Here is a 17,730-nt window from a genome sequence, read left to right on the forward strand (position 1 = left end):
TTGTGCCTGGAAGTCACTGTGTGCATCTCAGTGTGTGATAGAAAGCAGGAGAAATCCCCATAGGCCTGTGTGGGTGCTTGGAGCACGTACATCCTCAGCTTCCCCTGCCAGTGCCGGGTTCAGCAATGCCCAGAATACTCATCCAAAATCAGTGTGACCTTGCAACTCAGCTAGTTATCCAGCCGTAGCAGGTCACCTCGTGCACCTACCCTCATTTGCTGTTTGTTTGTCACTTTCTCCAAGTTATTCTATCCTCGTTCTTGTCTCATTTGTGTAGCATCACTTGTAACAGACAGACAAGACCCCATTTTGTCCCTGAAGATCAGCTGATTAGCATCTGATTGGGCCTGTAATCCTAATGACTTTCTCCACCACACGCATTCAGATCACACTGTCACAAAGTTTCAGCCTATCAAATTTGCACACTTTAGGCCTTTCTTGAAGTGAAAATAGTACACAATATCACATATTGAAGGTACGAAATGTAAGAAAAATAAAGTCACATTTAGTATAAAATGGTTATTGACTTCACAGAGCTCAGTGTCAGAGCAAAGACTGATGATTTTTACTGTAAAAATTCACAGTGCACTCACAGGTGTTAGCTGTTCTCTGCACACCTACACAGCTTTGCTCTAACCGGGGTATCAGTGTTTAATTTGGTGAAATTAATGCACTGTAATGCTGCTTAGGCTGTTTTCATCTGACTCACACAGCACATCAAAGTGCACTGTGATCACTGTGAGTCCAAAAACAATCAAAACAAACATTAAACCCAAGAAAAACTCACCCCCACTCTTATAGACACTTTGATAAATAAAATCCCAGCAAAAATCTCTCTTTTTAAAACACATTTATAATCACTGGCTTTAATACATTGTGAGAATTTTAATGATATTGTACTTTTTTATATAATGTTTGTATTGAATGTTTATGCGTGCAGCAGTTCGGCCAACGACAGTTGGTTTTTAAATGTGCTATATAAATAAATTTGATTTGATTTGAAAACACATATTTGAAAAGGACTTTGATAAAATTTATTAAAAACTTTTAGCTGAAAAACAAACAAAAAAAAGCTGTACCTTCAGAATACTCCCAAGTATTGCTGTTTAATTATCTTTAATCCGTTGGCAGCTGGGTGGACTTTTTCTTTTTGCCCTGAGTTGTCTAGTTTGCTGTTTGTGTGGGATCATACAGCTCATTAGTAGGTCCCATATCAAGGATCAGCATGGACTATATTCAGACTACCAAATGCATGCAGATAAAAAGGTGTCCAGACTGATGAAAAATGTTTTCAACAATTGCAGCTTCCATTAGTGCCCACAAAAAAAAAATCTTTCACCCCACAAAGTAGTTCTTCCTAATGAATAAGTGGAAATTACTTCATTACTTATCTTGCTGGACATTCTGTCTGTTTTTCATCTATTTAGACAATTTTGAATCAAATGTAAAATAGTTTTTGTTGATTCATTATTAGTTTGTTACGTATTTGCAGTTATGGGACAGCTCACTGTCTGCATTTGTCAGTAAATTTATTATATCGCCTCTCAGCAAAGATCAGAAACGCAGGCCGCTTCAATAGAGTCTCATTGGGGCAGCACCATGAAGACATTCTGCTGTTTTTTACTCTCAATGAAAATTCTACTCTGCTAATATTTATGCTCAGGAGCAGCTACTGGATTTTAATGCTCAATGAGGCCACTCACACGTTTATTTAGTGTTATCTGAATGCAATTTGATTGATAAAAAATCGTTTTTAACAACAGGTCTTAACAGCCCCAAAGTGTAATGAGAGTATTTATCAGGTGCTTATTTGGTTTTTGCTTCTTTTGAAACTCTTCAGAAGTTGACACGATGTAACGCTTGAAAATCCCTTGATCTGAAATTCTGCTTAAGCTGCTATCTCCATGACCCAACTCTGAAACAAGTGGCAGATAATGGATGCATGGATTGATCTAAATATGAAGCGGAGTACACCGTGAAAAGAACCTAAATGCTGAGCAAAAGCTCAAAGGTAAATACAGATCAGAAAGACCCCCCCCCACACACACACACACACACACACACACACACAGGCAGGGTATCCAGGTCTTATGTGAAATGTAGCAGACTTGTGGCAAACTACAGCGATTTAAAAATGAGCTCTGATACTGTTATTTCAGGACAGACCTGAGCAAAGCTGCCAAAAGAAAACCCTGATCTTGCATCCCATCATCCATTTTTCTAACAGCAGAACTTGCATGACTTTTGCTTTTATTCTGCTTATTTTTGTAAACTTCCCATCTTCCTGTGAGCTTATTTCTATTCTCAAAAACAGGCAGTCTTGGCTTTGGGCCCTTCTGTTGAATAATACCAGAGCAGAATCTCCATCATCTTGATATTAAAATGGTCCTGCATCACTCGTTCTGGCCCTCATCTCTGCTGTCTGCAATGCTCCAGGGGCTCTTTGTCACACAAACAACTTCTCATATGAAAGTGAGGTTGACATTAGTCCACCAGCAAAGAAAGATGAGATATTTTGCTACACATTTATACTGTTGCATAGGCTTGTCTGTCAAACTGCAGCCAAGCAAAACCCCAGTGGATCAAGGCAGAAAATGTTGGGATGAGTAGGAAATATAAACTCATTTTATTCAGCATTGCCATACATTATGCTCCCCAAAGGTGTTCCGTAAGATGCAATTGTGGTGATCTGGGAGTCTTCTTCCTGGTGGGCGTGTCGGCTCCTCCTACCGGCAGAGTCAGTTGGTATCCACACCTGCAGACGATGAGGATCATCAGAGTGGCATTGTACTTAAGGCTGTGGTGGAGGTCAGACCAGCGCTGGAGCATTGCTTACCTTTGTGGTAAAGTCTCTGAGCCTTTCTCTTATTCGAGTTTTCTGAAGAATATTGCTTACCCGTATTTTCTGTGTGTCGTGCCTCCCCAGAGTAACCTGCTTTCCTGGAGATCCAGTGCTGGTCCATTATCCTGCCTACTCTCGAGCTAAGTACATTTGCCACTTACTGGAACCTGTTCCGTCTCTTCGTCGTCTGCCTTTTTCCTGTGGAGCCATATCCTCTCAGCCACCTGGACACCAATCTCCAGGAACCATCTACCAAACAAACCTTCCCCAGATCCTACAGCCCTTGCAGAACTCCGTCTTCCTTTCAATAAGAAGTTAGTTATTTTGTAGTACAGCTAAATTTACAGAATATACCACACTGAGCCAAAGAAATAAATTCCATTATTCATTCAAAAAATACCAAAATATTCTCAGATGATCAAGTCTACACCTGTAATAATATGCATTTATCTCCATGTTCGTAGTTTCAATGCTGTTTCAGCAAAAAATATGTTAACTGTAATTTCATACCACAGCGAGCCAAAAAATATTCATAAAAAATCCATAACTCTTCAAAGAATTACCAAAATATTCTGTAATGACCATGCCTACATGTGGAATAATTTTCTTTTATTTCTATGTTCTTGGATTGAACAAATTCTTTATAAAAAATTCATAACTTCATTTTCATGATGTCAAGCTAATAGCAAAAAATCATAAAAAACTGAAACTTTATTATACAATTTCCCAAATATTCTCACATCACTGTGTGTATATGTGGAATAATGTTAGCACTTCGGGAAATCTACACACTCAATGGCTTTTGTACAAGAAAGTGTTAACCTTCGTCGTAGCAGTGCTAGTCATACTGAAATATATTCAGAAATTTGTTAAAAATCAATGTCTCAAAAAAACCTCAAAATAGTCTTTTGTTCTCCCAAATTTTCCAATCAACCGTAGTCTAGAGGGTTTTTCAAAGAAAAGGAAAAAAAAACGGCCATGTTGGTTAGCATTTATGTTTTCATTTTTTACCCAAAGAGGGCACTCAGATTTGAGAGATATTTCTTGTGGTTTGTAGTTAAGCTAGATCTGAACAGAGTACTAAATTTCAAGTTGTTTGGCAGTAGTTACGAACTTTGTAAATAGTATTGACACCCTTGAATATAGCTGCGAATTTTGATCAGAACTTAGAGTTCTTGCAAGGAACATAACTTGTAAAATGGAATAAATTCAACAAGTGAATTTTTTGTGCATTTTTCTAAATGTTAAAGGCTACACATACATTTTTGCACATAAGCCACACCCACTTTGACAATCATTACCATATTGATAACATAGTTTCAGGGTTGTATCCTGAAGATACTCACCAAGTTTCATGTAAGTCCATTTAGCCATTTCAGCAGTATAAATTTTGTCTACTTATAGTGCCCCCTAGTGTTGGATCAGGCTGAAAATGGAGAGAAACCCTATATTCGGCCTTAGGCACAACTGTTTAAAAATGTATTGATAAATTTTAAACTATTCAGAAGTTACGCTCAAAAAACTTTTTATGTTTTTTTATTTTTTGTTTATGCATAATTCATAAACCAAATCTTTTTTTGAAAAATTGGTTTGGTTAGCCGGTCGTTCAGTCATACCATGTGAAATTTCACTTCAATTGGCTTTGAACCTCGGGAGGAGTTAACGAAAGTAGGTTCTGCATATTTTGCAAGTTTTCTACTAATTAGCATAATTTTACAAATTTTTTTCAAAACTCACGTTAAAAGGCATGGATTACAGAAAACACCAGAATAGACGCGTACATGTAGTAGTTGTGAAATAATTTGCAAAAAAAACATTTCTTGTTGTAACAGCGCCACCTAGAGGTCAAATTTTGCAACTTTTCCGTCAAACATAGAAAGTGCAATTCTATAGTTGATTGGCCATTTCCGCGAAGTTAAAGTTCGATTTGTCCGAGTTCAAAGCTCAAATGTGAGATAGCATATAAGCCACGCCCACTTTGTTATAATATTTAAGATATCGTCTTAAGGTGCGGTCTTGATCATCTGTACCAAGTTTGGTGTAAATCCGTCAAGCGGTTATTCAGATATAAACTTTTTGAAATTATAGCACCCCCTACCGGTATAACTGCATAAAATTTAACACAAAGTGGCAACATCTCATCACTATTGGGATCTAAATGCATTTTCCATAATCTTAAAGTATGGCCGAGATATTTATAGTTAACCATTGTGCTAGCTAGCGCTGAAGTGTTTGGTACTGCGCCACTTGCAGAATTTGTCCGGATGAAAAATCTGTACAAAAACAATACAGCCATGCCTTGCATTGGCCGTCCGCTCGCTTCCATTGGCTTGGAACCCTAATTAATACTTGATAAAATTGGTCCAAATTTTTCTATTTTCATTTCAAAAGGGTACTCTAGCAGCTTAAATCATAAATGTGGGGGCAGCTGCCATGGTAGGGACCAAGTAAGCTGAGCTGGAGAACAAAATAATGTAAACAGGCAGGAATGCAGTTTTGCAAGTAATGTACATCAAAATAGGCCACAATCTTCAGAAACTGACCATTCAAAACACAGTCACACAGCTTGCTGGTAGTTCAGAAGTCAATGAAACTGCAATAAGAAATCTGCATATTTTCATGCAATTCTGAATTGCCACCTGGTCTCCAACAGAGAGATACCACCTTTAATTAATTAATTAATGAAAAAATGCCATTTGTAGTGCATATGTTTAAATTCCAATAATAGTTTGATATTATTGAGTTTTGTTAATCTGGTATATAAACCAGTACTATTTTGGATATTTATGTACAAAACTTTACAATTGCTTAAAACCAACAAAAGTGTGCAGAAAAGGGGTAGGTGATGAATTTATTTTATAGAAAATTTCTGTCTAAAACAAACAGCTTATTGTGTTTTTTTATTGTTCCTACTAAGATAGACAACATGCACTACATGTGTGCAATTCACTGCATATATTTGGTATTATCAAATTCTTCCTATGGGTGTTTAGAGTCATATAAATTTGAAAGCTGAAACACGATCCCACAGCTATGCTTTTAGATGTATTAGAAGCAGCATCAGCATTTAATGGAGTTTTAAAGGGGTCACATTGTGGGTTTGCATGGAACCAGGTGGTCATCACCTGTCACCCGGATCCAGCATCATATCTTGACAACTGGCATCAGCTCGACTATGGGTTCCCATCTGTAGGCTGCCATTAACACCAGAGCAGAGACAGCAGTGTTTTGAGTGGTGACGTAACCTAGAGGCATGGACTGATGATGAGGGGCGACGTATCATGTTTGGAAATCAACAACATGACCATTATGTGCGCATAGCACCAAAGGGAGAGGAGCAAACCTGCCAATGATGTGGAGAGACACACCAGCATGCTGGCATCATGATGTGGGAAGCTACATCAGGTCACCTCTGTTATGGATTGAAAAGACTAATACTACAGCACTGTCAGCTGTGAGCCAACTAGCTGCAAGAGAGAATAAAACAGCTGTATGACTCCATTTAGCCCCAAAACATTGTTTATATCCATACTTGAGGGGTCTGGAGTCAACGACTCATACAGTTTCATTTCATTTCAACCTCTCTGTCTGCATCGCTAACTTTTTTGTCAGTGAGAATGTTAGTCCAGTAGTAGATGCCAGAACCAGAATGTCTTTTAAGTGATTCCTCCACCTTGCTGAGGCACAGTTACTTGGCTACATTTGGCTACAGCTGGAGCAGATGGTCCTCTTTGGCTCTGCAGCAAGGTTGAGCTAGATGTACAAAAAAATGAAAAAAAAAAAAAAAAAAAAAAAAACAGTTTGTCCAACTGCCACAGATTTTAGCAGAAGCAGCGGGATTATCTGGACAGCTGAGTTGGGACTGCAGTCACCATCTGCAGTTAAAATGGGCTTGTAGAAATCCCTCCACCAGGTGGGAGGCTCACTTGAGAGGACTTTCAAAAAACACCAACCAGACTGGACATCTGCAGGTAGGGACAACTGAATGTCAACAAAAAGGATACTGGCGAAGCCTGGTGAAGTATACTTTTGTCAAAAAGTTATTAATACTTAGTAACTAAACAGCCATAACATCAGTCATAGAGCACAGAGTATGGACAAAGAAGCAAAATTCTTAATCCAGGCTAGGCTAATGGCTACTCAAATGAGGACCTGATTTTTATAATTTGTCAGGGTTATAAAACTGCTCTTTCTCAAAAACAATACTCAGTCCACTGAGAATTAAGCAAACCTTTGACTGACTAGATGCATTGATCAAGCAGACAATTTTACAGATATTTACCTAAATTTATTGTAACTCAAAAAGTAATCATTGAATGAATATCTAAAATTAATTTACATTTGCTCAACCTAATTCAATATAGCCGCCACAGCTGAATGGTCTTAGCAAACACAAAAATTGCTCTAACTAAATTTAAATTTAGTAGTTCAGAATCATCCCCAACACATACTCTTAGCAATAACACATCTAGCAAGATCTCACGTCACATGAAAATGCACGAGATTTTTGACCAACATGTCTACAACTTTAGCCTCATTATAAGATGATTTTCATCTAAAACTCTGTTATGAAAGGCTGTGGGTTATATGATTCCTAACTAATGCTGTGCCTTTAATTAAACACTCATGTTGACCAAACACTCACACTTCACTCACATAATTCACATTAGTAAACTCATTAGTAACTGTCAATGCAAGCAAATTGCAAATGAAACTTTTACTTGGTCAGTCCAAGTACAGATGAAACAGAATCACTTAGGGGTGGGGTGGATGTAGAAACTTTTGGAATTTGAAATCAGCATTGGCTGTCCCTGGTGTCTTGGCTGAGATTGTTTTGATTTTTGTCCGTGTTTCTTCTCCTTCCCTCCTGCAGGCAGAGATAACAGCTGAAGTGATTTAGTATCAGCGTAGCAGGTGAGAAGGAGGAAGAGGAGCAGAGTTGTCTAAAGACAAGTAATTGATGGACAGGAAAGGATCATGAGAGAGACTGCAGGGCTGCACAGCTCACACAGAATTGTCTGAATCAAGCTTTCTCAAGGACTTTAGTAATTCATGTTTTCAACTCGGCCAAAAGGATTACAAGGGTTGTTGGGGAAAGGAGAAGATGGAAAGGAGTGATGGAGTAAAATAAAAGAAGAGAGGTGGAAATGGGACCTAATTGGGTATAAATAAAAGAAAAGTAAATACTTAGGGAAAAATACTGAGCTAAAGTTTGGTGTGGTAGTAGCTGAGCATCAATCCATTCCCACTAACTGACTGTGCAAGATTTGTTTTTAAAGTTTTGCCATATTGGAGTCAGCTTTGTTAGTCTGTTAGCAAAGTATCTTACCCACCACAGTATAAGCTTTAAAGAAACTTATAATAAAATAATCATTGGTTGTACCCCTAAAAATCATGATCTTTTGGAATCAACCCAATTCAACATGGCCACTGCAGCTAATCAACCTTATCCAACACAAACATGTCTATAACTCAGATATAGAACTAAAATTTAGTGTGTTAGTAGCTGAACATCATTTCCCTACACATACCCAGAGCACTACAAATTGTGCTATAATCATGCCTAATATGTGTAATAGTACAATAGAACATTAGCTTCTTATTTAAGTTTTATTTGAATTATTTTGTCACTTCTAATGCTGTTCTGGGCTTTTCTGCGCTGTAAAATTATGTGATCTTGTGTTTTATTATATTATGTTGATGTGTTGTGTGTGCACTCTTGTGTAGAGCTGGTACGGTGGCCCAACAAAATGCAAAACTCACAACACATTATGACAACACAGGCCTCAACAAAAGCCACAATAGAAGATATCCTAAAATGGAAACCAATTGTTTCATTAGGCCCAAGCAGCTAAGTGCTGCAAAGCCTACTATAATCACAGTGTTTATGTATCTTTTTCTTTTTTTTATTATGCTTCCATTGAGGTATCTGGTCTGCATCTGTGTTCAGGCCATGAGGCCTGAGCTATCATTTTGAGAGACACTGTCCTCAGCCACAACGCCTTTTTAAGAAGTGAACCGTGGGCTCTTACGCTCACGTTGTCGAAAACGTGCAGTTAGCTGTTGCTTGTCTGAAGACCCTAGTCTATCCCCATAAATGGAATTGAATGTACTTGAATCCTACAGGTCCGTCCCAGTGGGACGTGGGTGTCTTGTTACTCTTACTAGGGTGTGGTAAATGTTCATNAAACAAGCAGCCCCAGAGAAACGGGGGATTTCACTGATTGGACCAGAAGTTCCCGGTTTCGGCACAGACTCTGTTGTCTTGAATAAAGTCTCACTGTTCAAAAGATAACTTATGTCTGTAAAGTCATTTCCTTTTGATCAGTACATCGTTGCTGCAATTATGAAGACCCAGAAGAACGTCCACCATTTGAAGACACTTCACCATCAACTTAATTAGCTTTTTGGAGGCCAAAACATATATGAAAACTCACCAAATTTAGCAGATGCATCCAGCCTGCATTAAAATTACGTATTTTAAGTTTGTCACAAAAATCAAAACAGAAACAACTCAACAATGTCACCCAGCAGCTTTCAAAATATCCTCCTTGTCGTGGCCTTTTAAGTTCCTAAACAAAATTTTTTTTCCAAGAATGGCTGTGGGTGGCGACAGGTGGTTGGTTTCTTGAATGCACTTCCGACTTGACTATTTTGAAAACAAATGTTTTATGGAAATTTTTTATCAGCCACTCAAAAATTTTACTAGCCACTATTTTTTGTTGTGACAAAAAGTTATTTCATGTGATGATGATGATGATGGAGGTGGGTGGAAGCAGTTGTGCTGCCCTACAAGCTGAACAACAACTCTTTCTCGACACTGCATGGAAATAACTAGATTTTTCTTATTTTCTTATTTTATTTTAAACCATTAAAAGATGCATATCTGTGCATAAAAAATTCAGACAAGTTAAATTTATTTCTGTGGACTGTTTTTGAAGTATTTTTTGAGCTTTTGTAAGTTTTTGTATGTAAGTTGTAATGTTTTTCAGACACTTGGTGCTTTTAATGCATAGATCTATTTGTGCTACCCGCTTATATTTAACAGGTAGGATATTCTGATGAAGGAAGTGATTTTTGTGGTTTTAGAAAGGTTTTCGTCATGGATATAAATTGTTCCAATACTATGCTAAGCATAACTCCTAAGCTTTCACTTCAGTATCCGATGATATTTAACATTAACACTAGCCGCTATAGTTTTCGGTTTGTAAACATGACGGTAGCAGTTTGTGACAGGTAGCACCGACCGTTAGACATAGCTGTTTAGCCGTGCTACGGTAGGAAAATCTGACGAGGAAGCACAGATCGTCAGACCACCAGCTGTAAGCGCGAACGCACACTGACGGACGTCATGACGTCATTGATTCAGTTTTTTTAAAAAAAACGTTTAACTTTCGGTTCTTCCCTCGACTACTCTTGAAAAACATTTTTGTTGTCTGCCACCCACTTAACTCCCGAAATGTTCCGCCATATTGCTAATGCTACTCCTCCTCAAATTGTTTCTTCTTCTTCTTCTTGATTTTTATTGGTGGTTATTAAACAACTGAAGGAAACAATACCGCCACCAACTGGTAAAGAGTGTCTGCTAAACTTTTCACCTTTTTGCATTTAGCTGCAACCCGGGCACATTACTACCCCCTATATGTCAGGAGGACAAATAAACCTTTTTCTGTTCAAATTGCCAACCCGCCACAGTGGCGTGTGCGTTGATCAAATTCACCCGCCACTTCAAATATTTACCTGCATTTGGCCGGTGGCGGGTGCTAATTTCCACCCCTGCCTACAATACTCAATTGTCAAATCCTGACATCACTTAAGCCACGCCCCTTGACAACAGGAATTGTAATGTTTTACTTTGAACTGTCCCTATATGACCCTTTTGACCTAATCAACATGAAAGTGTGTCCAGTGACAGAGGACATGTTGGTGTAACTCTGCTTCCAAAATTGACAGGTTTCGGTGGATGGCATGGTGGCGTGGCAAAGTCAGATGTCCCACCATTGCTATATGTTTGGCTCTAAATTCCACAGATTCGGGCTGAGCTGCATCAAACTTACTATGATCAATCCAAATGCAATCCTCAACAGGAATTCACAACAATCCATGGTGGACGTGATCTAATTCATCTACGGCGCCCCCAAGAGTATTTTAAAAAAATCAGCCCTAAGCCATGATTTGACTAAGAATTCGACACATGTGCATCTTCTCAGGACTTAAACAGATGTCTCTTGGAGCCATGGTCCAAATCCAACAGGATGTTGACAATTTTGGATCAAAGCCGCCACTTAGTCTGTTTTATACACGTTGTATCTGATCGAACTCCTACAGTTTTTGAGATGCAGACTTCAGAATCACTCAACTCAGTCTTGAGGCATTGAAGGTCAATGGTTACCAAATTCTTTTGACTACATCAAAGCATGTGGGCATGGCAAAGCCTCGCCCACATGCTTAACAGAGCACATGCTTAATAACTTCCGCAAACAAGGTCACAGCTGCATCACACAGACCAGCACTCATCACATTCACATGGTCAATATGTGACATCACCTTAGCCTCACCCCTTCCAACAGGAAGTTACCTTTTTTTTCTGCTGGATGCTTTATTTTACTCTTTGATTCATATAGGTTGAAACCTGTGTCAAGTGACATAGAATGACATGATGATGAATCCTCTCAACACTGGCTGGTGCCTGGATAATGTGGGCGTGGCAGAATGGTGAAAATCATATGGTTGGTTCTAAATAACACATGCATCCTTTGATTTGCACCATACTGGATATGACTGACGCTTGTTGACCTCTAAAGAGGCCAACAGTATTATATTGGAATTTGACTCCAGTGCGCCCCATAGATTATTCCAACAGTTGTATCTCCCTGATACATCATCCGATCTGCACCAGATGTTTTGTGCATCATCAGGGAGCACTGTTGCAGACATTGGTGTGATATATTATTGACATCACTGAAGCCCACTCAGAGAAAAATACTGAAGATTATTGGTCGACTGCCCCCTGCTTCCCCCTGTCTATGATATAAGATTGAAACTGTATCCACTTACTCTCGATAACCACCCATAACAAATATCAAACCCTCCAGGAAGTCTTCGCCAATGCCACAAAGCAGGAAGTGACAATTACTCCTGTCTGGAAGGTCGGATTTATGTTAGCTTAAGGCTAATGTCGGCTGTCTTGACTGCAGCAACTGGCTTTCATTTTAGAATAACTTCTGTTTTGGGTAACTTCAATTGTGGCTTTTGTTGTTGTGTTGTGGATTTTTGTTGTGATGTCTTGTGGCTTTTGCATTTCATAAATATGTATATACTTACATCTGCCTTTGCCATGTAGCTTTGGGCTACAATTTGGCATATTTGAAAATATTGAGAATTGATTCATTAATATGCACTGTTCCTTTCTTAAATAAATAAATCTGAATCTCTTAATTTTTTAAGTCAACCTAATTGACATCTCACAAGATCTCTTGGTATCGCACATAACGTAATTTACAAGGCTTTACCGAAATGGCTGTAACTCCATCCCTTCTCAGTATAAGATGATCTTAGTGTGAAACTCTGGCTTGAAAAAGTGGTGGGTAAAATGCATTTCTAAAGAATGCTAGGTCTTTATTTAGTAACAGAAAGCAGCTTGGGTGATGTAGTTGCCCAAAGTGGAGCCTGACACCTAATGAGACTTAAGTGACTGTCAAGTGCAGGAGATTAATGTCTGGAATCCAAGCTAGGATTGAATAAATCAAGCTTTGTGTGGCCAGTTGGAACCATATAAATTACTGAATGGAAACACAATCCACAATTCAGTCAGAGTGACTTCAGTTGTTAGTTGGCACAACTGTTGCCAACTGTACAGTCGGCTGCAGCAACAACAAGTGACCTATCATCTTGCTAATTCAATAGACTTTTCTGCTCTGACTGAGCTGCAGCAACTTTATTGATTGTAAAACAACAGAGCACTAATTGTCTCTTCAATTTGTTGTGTGTTTAAGTCTTAGAGAATCACATTCTTATCAGTACTCAGCCAGGCACCAGGAATTGGTGCTTGAGTCTCACGAAGAAGCTGCACACTAACAGTTTATACCCGGATAAACACGCATAAGAAAATACAGTGCTCATGAGCACATACAGTACATTTATTGCCTGCTGCTAAAAGGCAAAGGCAGATGATAATGGTTTTGACAGTGTGTGGGTGTGAAAATGTCTGTCTGTTGGCAAAATATCTCATAAACCACTGGACAAATTTGAATGAAACTGCCAGAAAGTATTTACTGGATGTACATCTACAACTGACTAACTTTTTGGAGACAGTCAACTGATTTTAAGAAACACAAAAATGACTATAGCCCTGTCAATTTTGCAGTTATTGAGCTAAAACTTGATGTTTTAGTAGCGGAGAGTCGTTCACAACAAATACTTTGAGCGTGACATTTTCACCAGCTACATCTCGGTCATTTCTCAATATAATGATGATGATGGATACTTTACTGATCCTTTGCAGGAAATTACAGGGTCACAGCAGCAGCAGTTATGTCACACACATAAAATGATCTTAATCTAAAATTCTTGCATTAAAGGAGGCAGGCAATATGCATTCCTTCAAGGAATGCAAGGCCCTTAACTGGATTTGAACATGTGTGAAGTCACAAACGTCTATTGGCATGTTCACATCTGTGTGTGTTTGAATGCTTCAGAGACACCCCCCCCACACACACACACACATACACACACACACACACACACACATGCTGCCACTCTACTCTCTCTGCAGTCCTAAGCTGCAGGAGGAAGAAAAAAGGAGATTTGGGAATTCACAACTGGCTGTTAAAATGACTGTGATGCTTTAGCGACTTCTACTTGTGTGGGATTTAAGTGGTTGAGAAATTTGACGACAGTGGATTCAATCAGGAAGAGGAAAAAAAAAACCTGACTGATCTGTCTTTGGCAGATTTAATACACCAATGAAAAATTTAAAACCTGCGGGGTGAAAGATGCTCTTGACTGCTTCCTTTTAAGCAATTTGTAATAAAATGTCACTGTGAGGGAAAAATGCTTTCCGTAGCCCCATGGGTGCAATTTGGGATATATTTGTGTATCATAAAGCATGTGAAGCCAATCCAGACTCGAGTAACAACTGTCACTGCAAGCAAGGTACATAAAACTCTGTGGAATATGAATACAACAATATTTGTACTCATAGATAGAAATGTGCACTGACATTCTTCACATCATATTATTTACAAAACTCTGACTACATTCCCCTTAGTCATCTTGTAAATATACACATAGGTACACGCCTTGCTTCAATTCCACTCTTTGGTCTTGAAAATGTTCTTTAAAATGACATTATATTTGGAGAAAAAGATTGCTAAGATAACACCTAGTGAAATGAGGGAATCTTAAAACAACTCCCAATTCCCCAAATTTCATAGGGCTTAAAGGAATAGTCCAGTCAACTTTTAAGCAATCTTTTGCCTAATAGTTACCAGTAGTTAGTAACTAAACAGTCATGACATCAGTCATAGAGCACAGAGTATGGACAAAGAAGCCCAATTCTTAATCCAAGCCAGGCTAATTGTAGCACCGGTGTCACACCACTAACTGCGCCAGTTCTAGGCTCTAAGGAGTGGGGGAGCAAGAATAATAACACCGGAGGCCGCTGCTTTAAGTGGAAACATGCCGGCAATTTACTGAATGCAAAACACACACATAACATACAATACATGAAACCCCAAAAGGAAAGAAAAAGAAAATAAAGTATATCAATCCCTCTTTTTGCTCTTTAGTTCACCTGGTTTATTTTAGTAAAACTAATCTAATTTATTTAGACCAGTCTCTGTTATTTTAGTCAGACTAATTGAAATTAGTTAGACCAATCTCTTTTTCCTAGGTTGCACCTATTTTTAGGATTCCTATTTTTCTCTCTGAGTTAACTCAATTTCCTGTCTTTTGCAGGTGAGGAAATACCTTCAACACAGTTAAATCAAAGTGGACCACAATTATTCAAATCACATTCAGAGACATAAACATATGAAAATCAAAGTATGGCACTTTAAATTCAAGTTCAAGTCCAAATGTAAATTCAGGTGTTCAGTTCAATGAAAAGTCTCAGTTTGATTCAGTCCAAAAAAAAAAAAAAATTCAATCAGTCCTCAATCTTGTTCAGTTCGGTTTGAACTAGTTCCCGATATTTCTGCCGCTTCAGCAGCGAATTACCATACACAGGAGAGTCCCTCCCTGATACGATGGAGAAGATGAATTGAAGGTCTAGGTCTGGCTCGCCATCTTGAATCCCGTCTGTGAATACGCACGTTGCACGTGGCAGACCAATCCTCGCTCCGACCGAGCTTCCAACCAAACAAAAAAACCTGACCTGTGTAACAGGCCACAAACACAACAGAATTCTTAAATTATACAAATAAATTATTCTTCATAATTAACCGAATAACAGTTTATGACGGGGCGTCTCTTCGCAAACAGCTACGTTTTTAGCATTAGCTCTCCGCCAAAAGGATAGTACAACACGGTGAAAATGTGAAAAAAAATAAACACAAAACTCACCAAAACTGATGTAACTTAGTTCTCATAAAAACCCCGTCAGTTCCCGACCAGGTAAATTATGTTTTCTCAACAATAATATTAACTTTTTCCGTTAGTTAATCACCGCTCTTTTCCTCAGATTCCTCCTCGGCTCTCTCTCTCTCTCCGGTTTGTGCACTGCAGCGTCACCCAGGCGCCGCGTCTGTGACGCTGGTTCCTTAAAGGGGCAGCGACGTTATTTTCTGTTCACAGACTTTTAATCAGCTATTTATTCCTATTTATGTCAGATTTTAACATGGGCAACTATTTATTCCTATTTATGTCAGATTTCAACACGGGCAACTATTTATTCTTATTTATGTTAGATTTTAACATGGGTTACATAATGACTAGCTAAATGAGGGCTGGATTTTTATCATTTCTCAGGCTTTTAAAACAGCTCTTTCTCAAAAACGGTGAAAGAATGCTACACTAAGTAACATTAAACTTCAAAATTTTTGCTTGACACTATTTAGTTTATTACTGGTTTTGCAAACCAAACTAATGTCTTACTACACAAATGTAAGCATTAATAGACTGTTATATGCCAAAGCTGCTGAATGTATCAGTTCACTGAGAGCTAAGTAAATGTTTGGCACACTAGATGTATTGATCAAGCAGACAAATTTACAAATATTTGTCTAAATTTTAGTTTGGTGGTAGCTGAGACTGATTCCCATCACATTTTCAGAGTGCAGACTGCTTAAGATCTCTGTTTAAATTTTTTGTATGTGGCGCCACCTCTGTACATCTTTCAGGAAATTATGTCATGAACTAGTGAGTAGATTGTAATGAAACTTTCAAGTAGTAATCAATAGATGTACATTTACAACAGATTACCTTTTGAAGCAATGCCAATTGAAGATGACCCCTGCAGCCAATTTAAAATACAAAAATGGCTTACTCAGTCGATTTTACAGGTATTGTGTTAAAATCTCCATGCACATAATCTTTGCTAAAAACTTCAGCATTACTGGTTGGAGCAAATCCTGTTTTGTCTGTTAACAAAATATCTCAATAACCACTAGCATGATTTAAATAAAACTTTTTTTTAGAACATCAGACTCCTGCTTGTGTATTTTAACCTGAAATTGAGCTGCTTGTTTTTGTGGTTTTAGTTCACTAGAGCATTAAACTGAGCCATCATATGTAATGTTTACCAGCTGTTTAGCTGCCAAGATGGTGAGTTAACTGAAAAAAGGGGCCTTTGAAACCCTATGAGAGAAAGTACTAACTGTTGCTTTCAAATGATGTAATCTCATTTACATGGATAGAAAGTGCATTTAATTAACAATAACTTACAAAAGTGATAAATAAAAGTGATTAGGCTATAATTTAAGATGCAAGTTTTGGTTTAGATATTGTAAAAATAAAGATGATATGCAGGAGAATAGCTTAGTATCACATACTTAATTTTGACAAATAGTACCCTACAATCCTGCATTTTGTTAAACATCACTTGTCGAAAACATCTGTTATTCTAAAAAGAAGCCTGATTTGAAGAGCAAAATTATTGCCTTAAATCGAAATGACTGTGTCAGTAACACTGAAAATGTTTTCTAATTTTAGACATGTACGTTTGCCCATGTTGGACAAAGTGAGACATTTGTCAAATGGGCAATAAAGAGTTGACTGTTGCTAATATTGGCTAATCTGAAACTGTTAGAAACCTGTGATACTTGCATGGTTAATTAAGAATCTACCACCACATCAGTTATGACTTGAGGTAGATTTTGAAAAGAACTAAAAGGAGTTTGCTGTGATCACCCAAGGTAAGTAACTCCCTTGTCTGCAACAGCTATTTTTACTGAAGTTATATTTTATTTAAAATACACATAATATGAAGGGTTTTTTTTGTCTTCTCTAATTGTGTAACTCTTTAGCCACAGATGGCAGGTCTATGGCTGCTCATTCTCCTGTTTTGGAGTCCTCCTTGTTTCTCATCCAGTCACCTTCATTAGTTCACCACAAGAATGTAAAAAGGCCACCTTTGTCCCAGGGTATAACTTGGGTGGAGAAGGCTTCGACATTGTCACAATGGAGAGGAAAGGTGCCTATGTCATTGACACCGAAACATGGAACCTTGGAAATGGCAGTTCAATCAATCAATCAAATTTTATTTGTATAGCACATTTCAGCAGCAAGGCATTTCAAGGTGCTTTACATAATTAAAAAAACAAAATAAAAACAGCATGTGACATTGAATAAACAGTAAGAAAGAAAAAAACATCGAAGACATCAAAAGCCCGCACTCTAACCCTAATTTAGCCATAAGCAACTCTAAACAGGTGGGTTTTAAGTTGAGA

At 38.1% G+C, this 17,730-nt stretch overlaps 1 pseudogene; it reads left to right on the plus strand.

Annotated features, from left to right (window-relative positions):
- The first annotated feature begins 16,952 nt into the window (after positions 1-16,952).
- Positions 16,953-17,730, plus strand: part of LOC108249196 — a 3,831-nt pseudogene continuing 3,053 nt past the window's right edge.

The sequence above is a fragment of the Kryptolebias marmoratus genome, linkage group LG10 (assembly GCF_001649575.2).
Source record: "Kryptolebias marmoratus isolate JLee-2015 linkage group LG10, ASM164957v2, whole genome shotgun sequence".
Classification (NCBI taxonomy): Eukaryota; Metazoa; Chordata; class Actinopteri; order Cyprinodontiformes; family Rivulidae; genus Kryptolebias; species Kryptolebias marmoratus.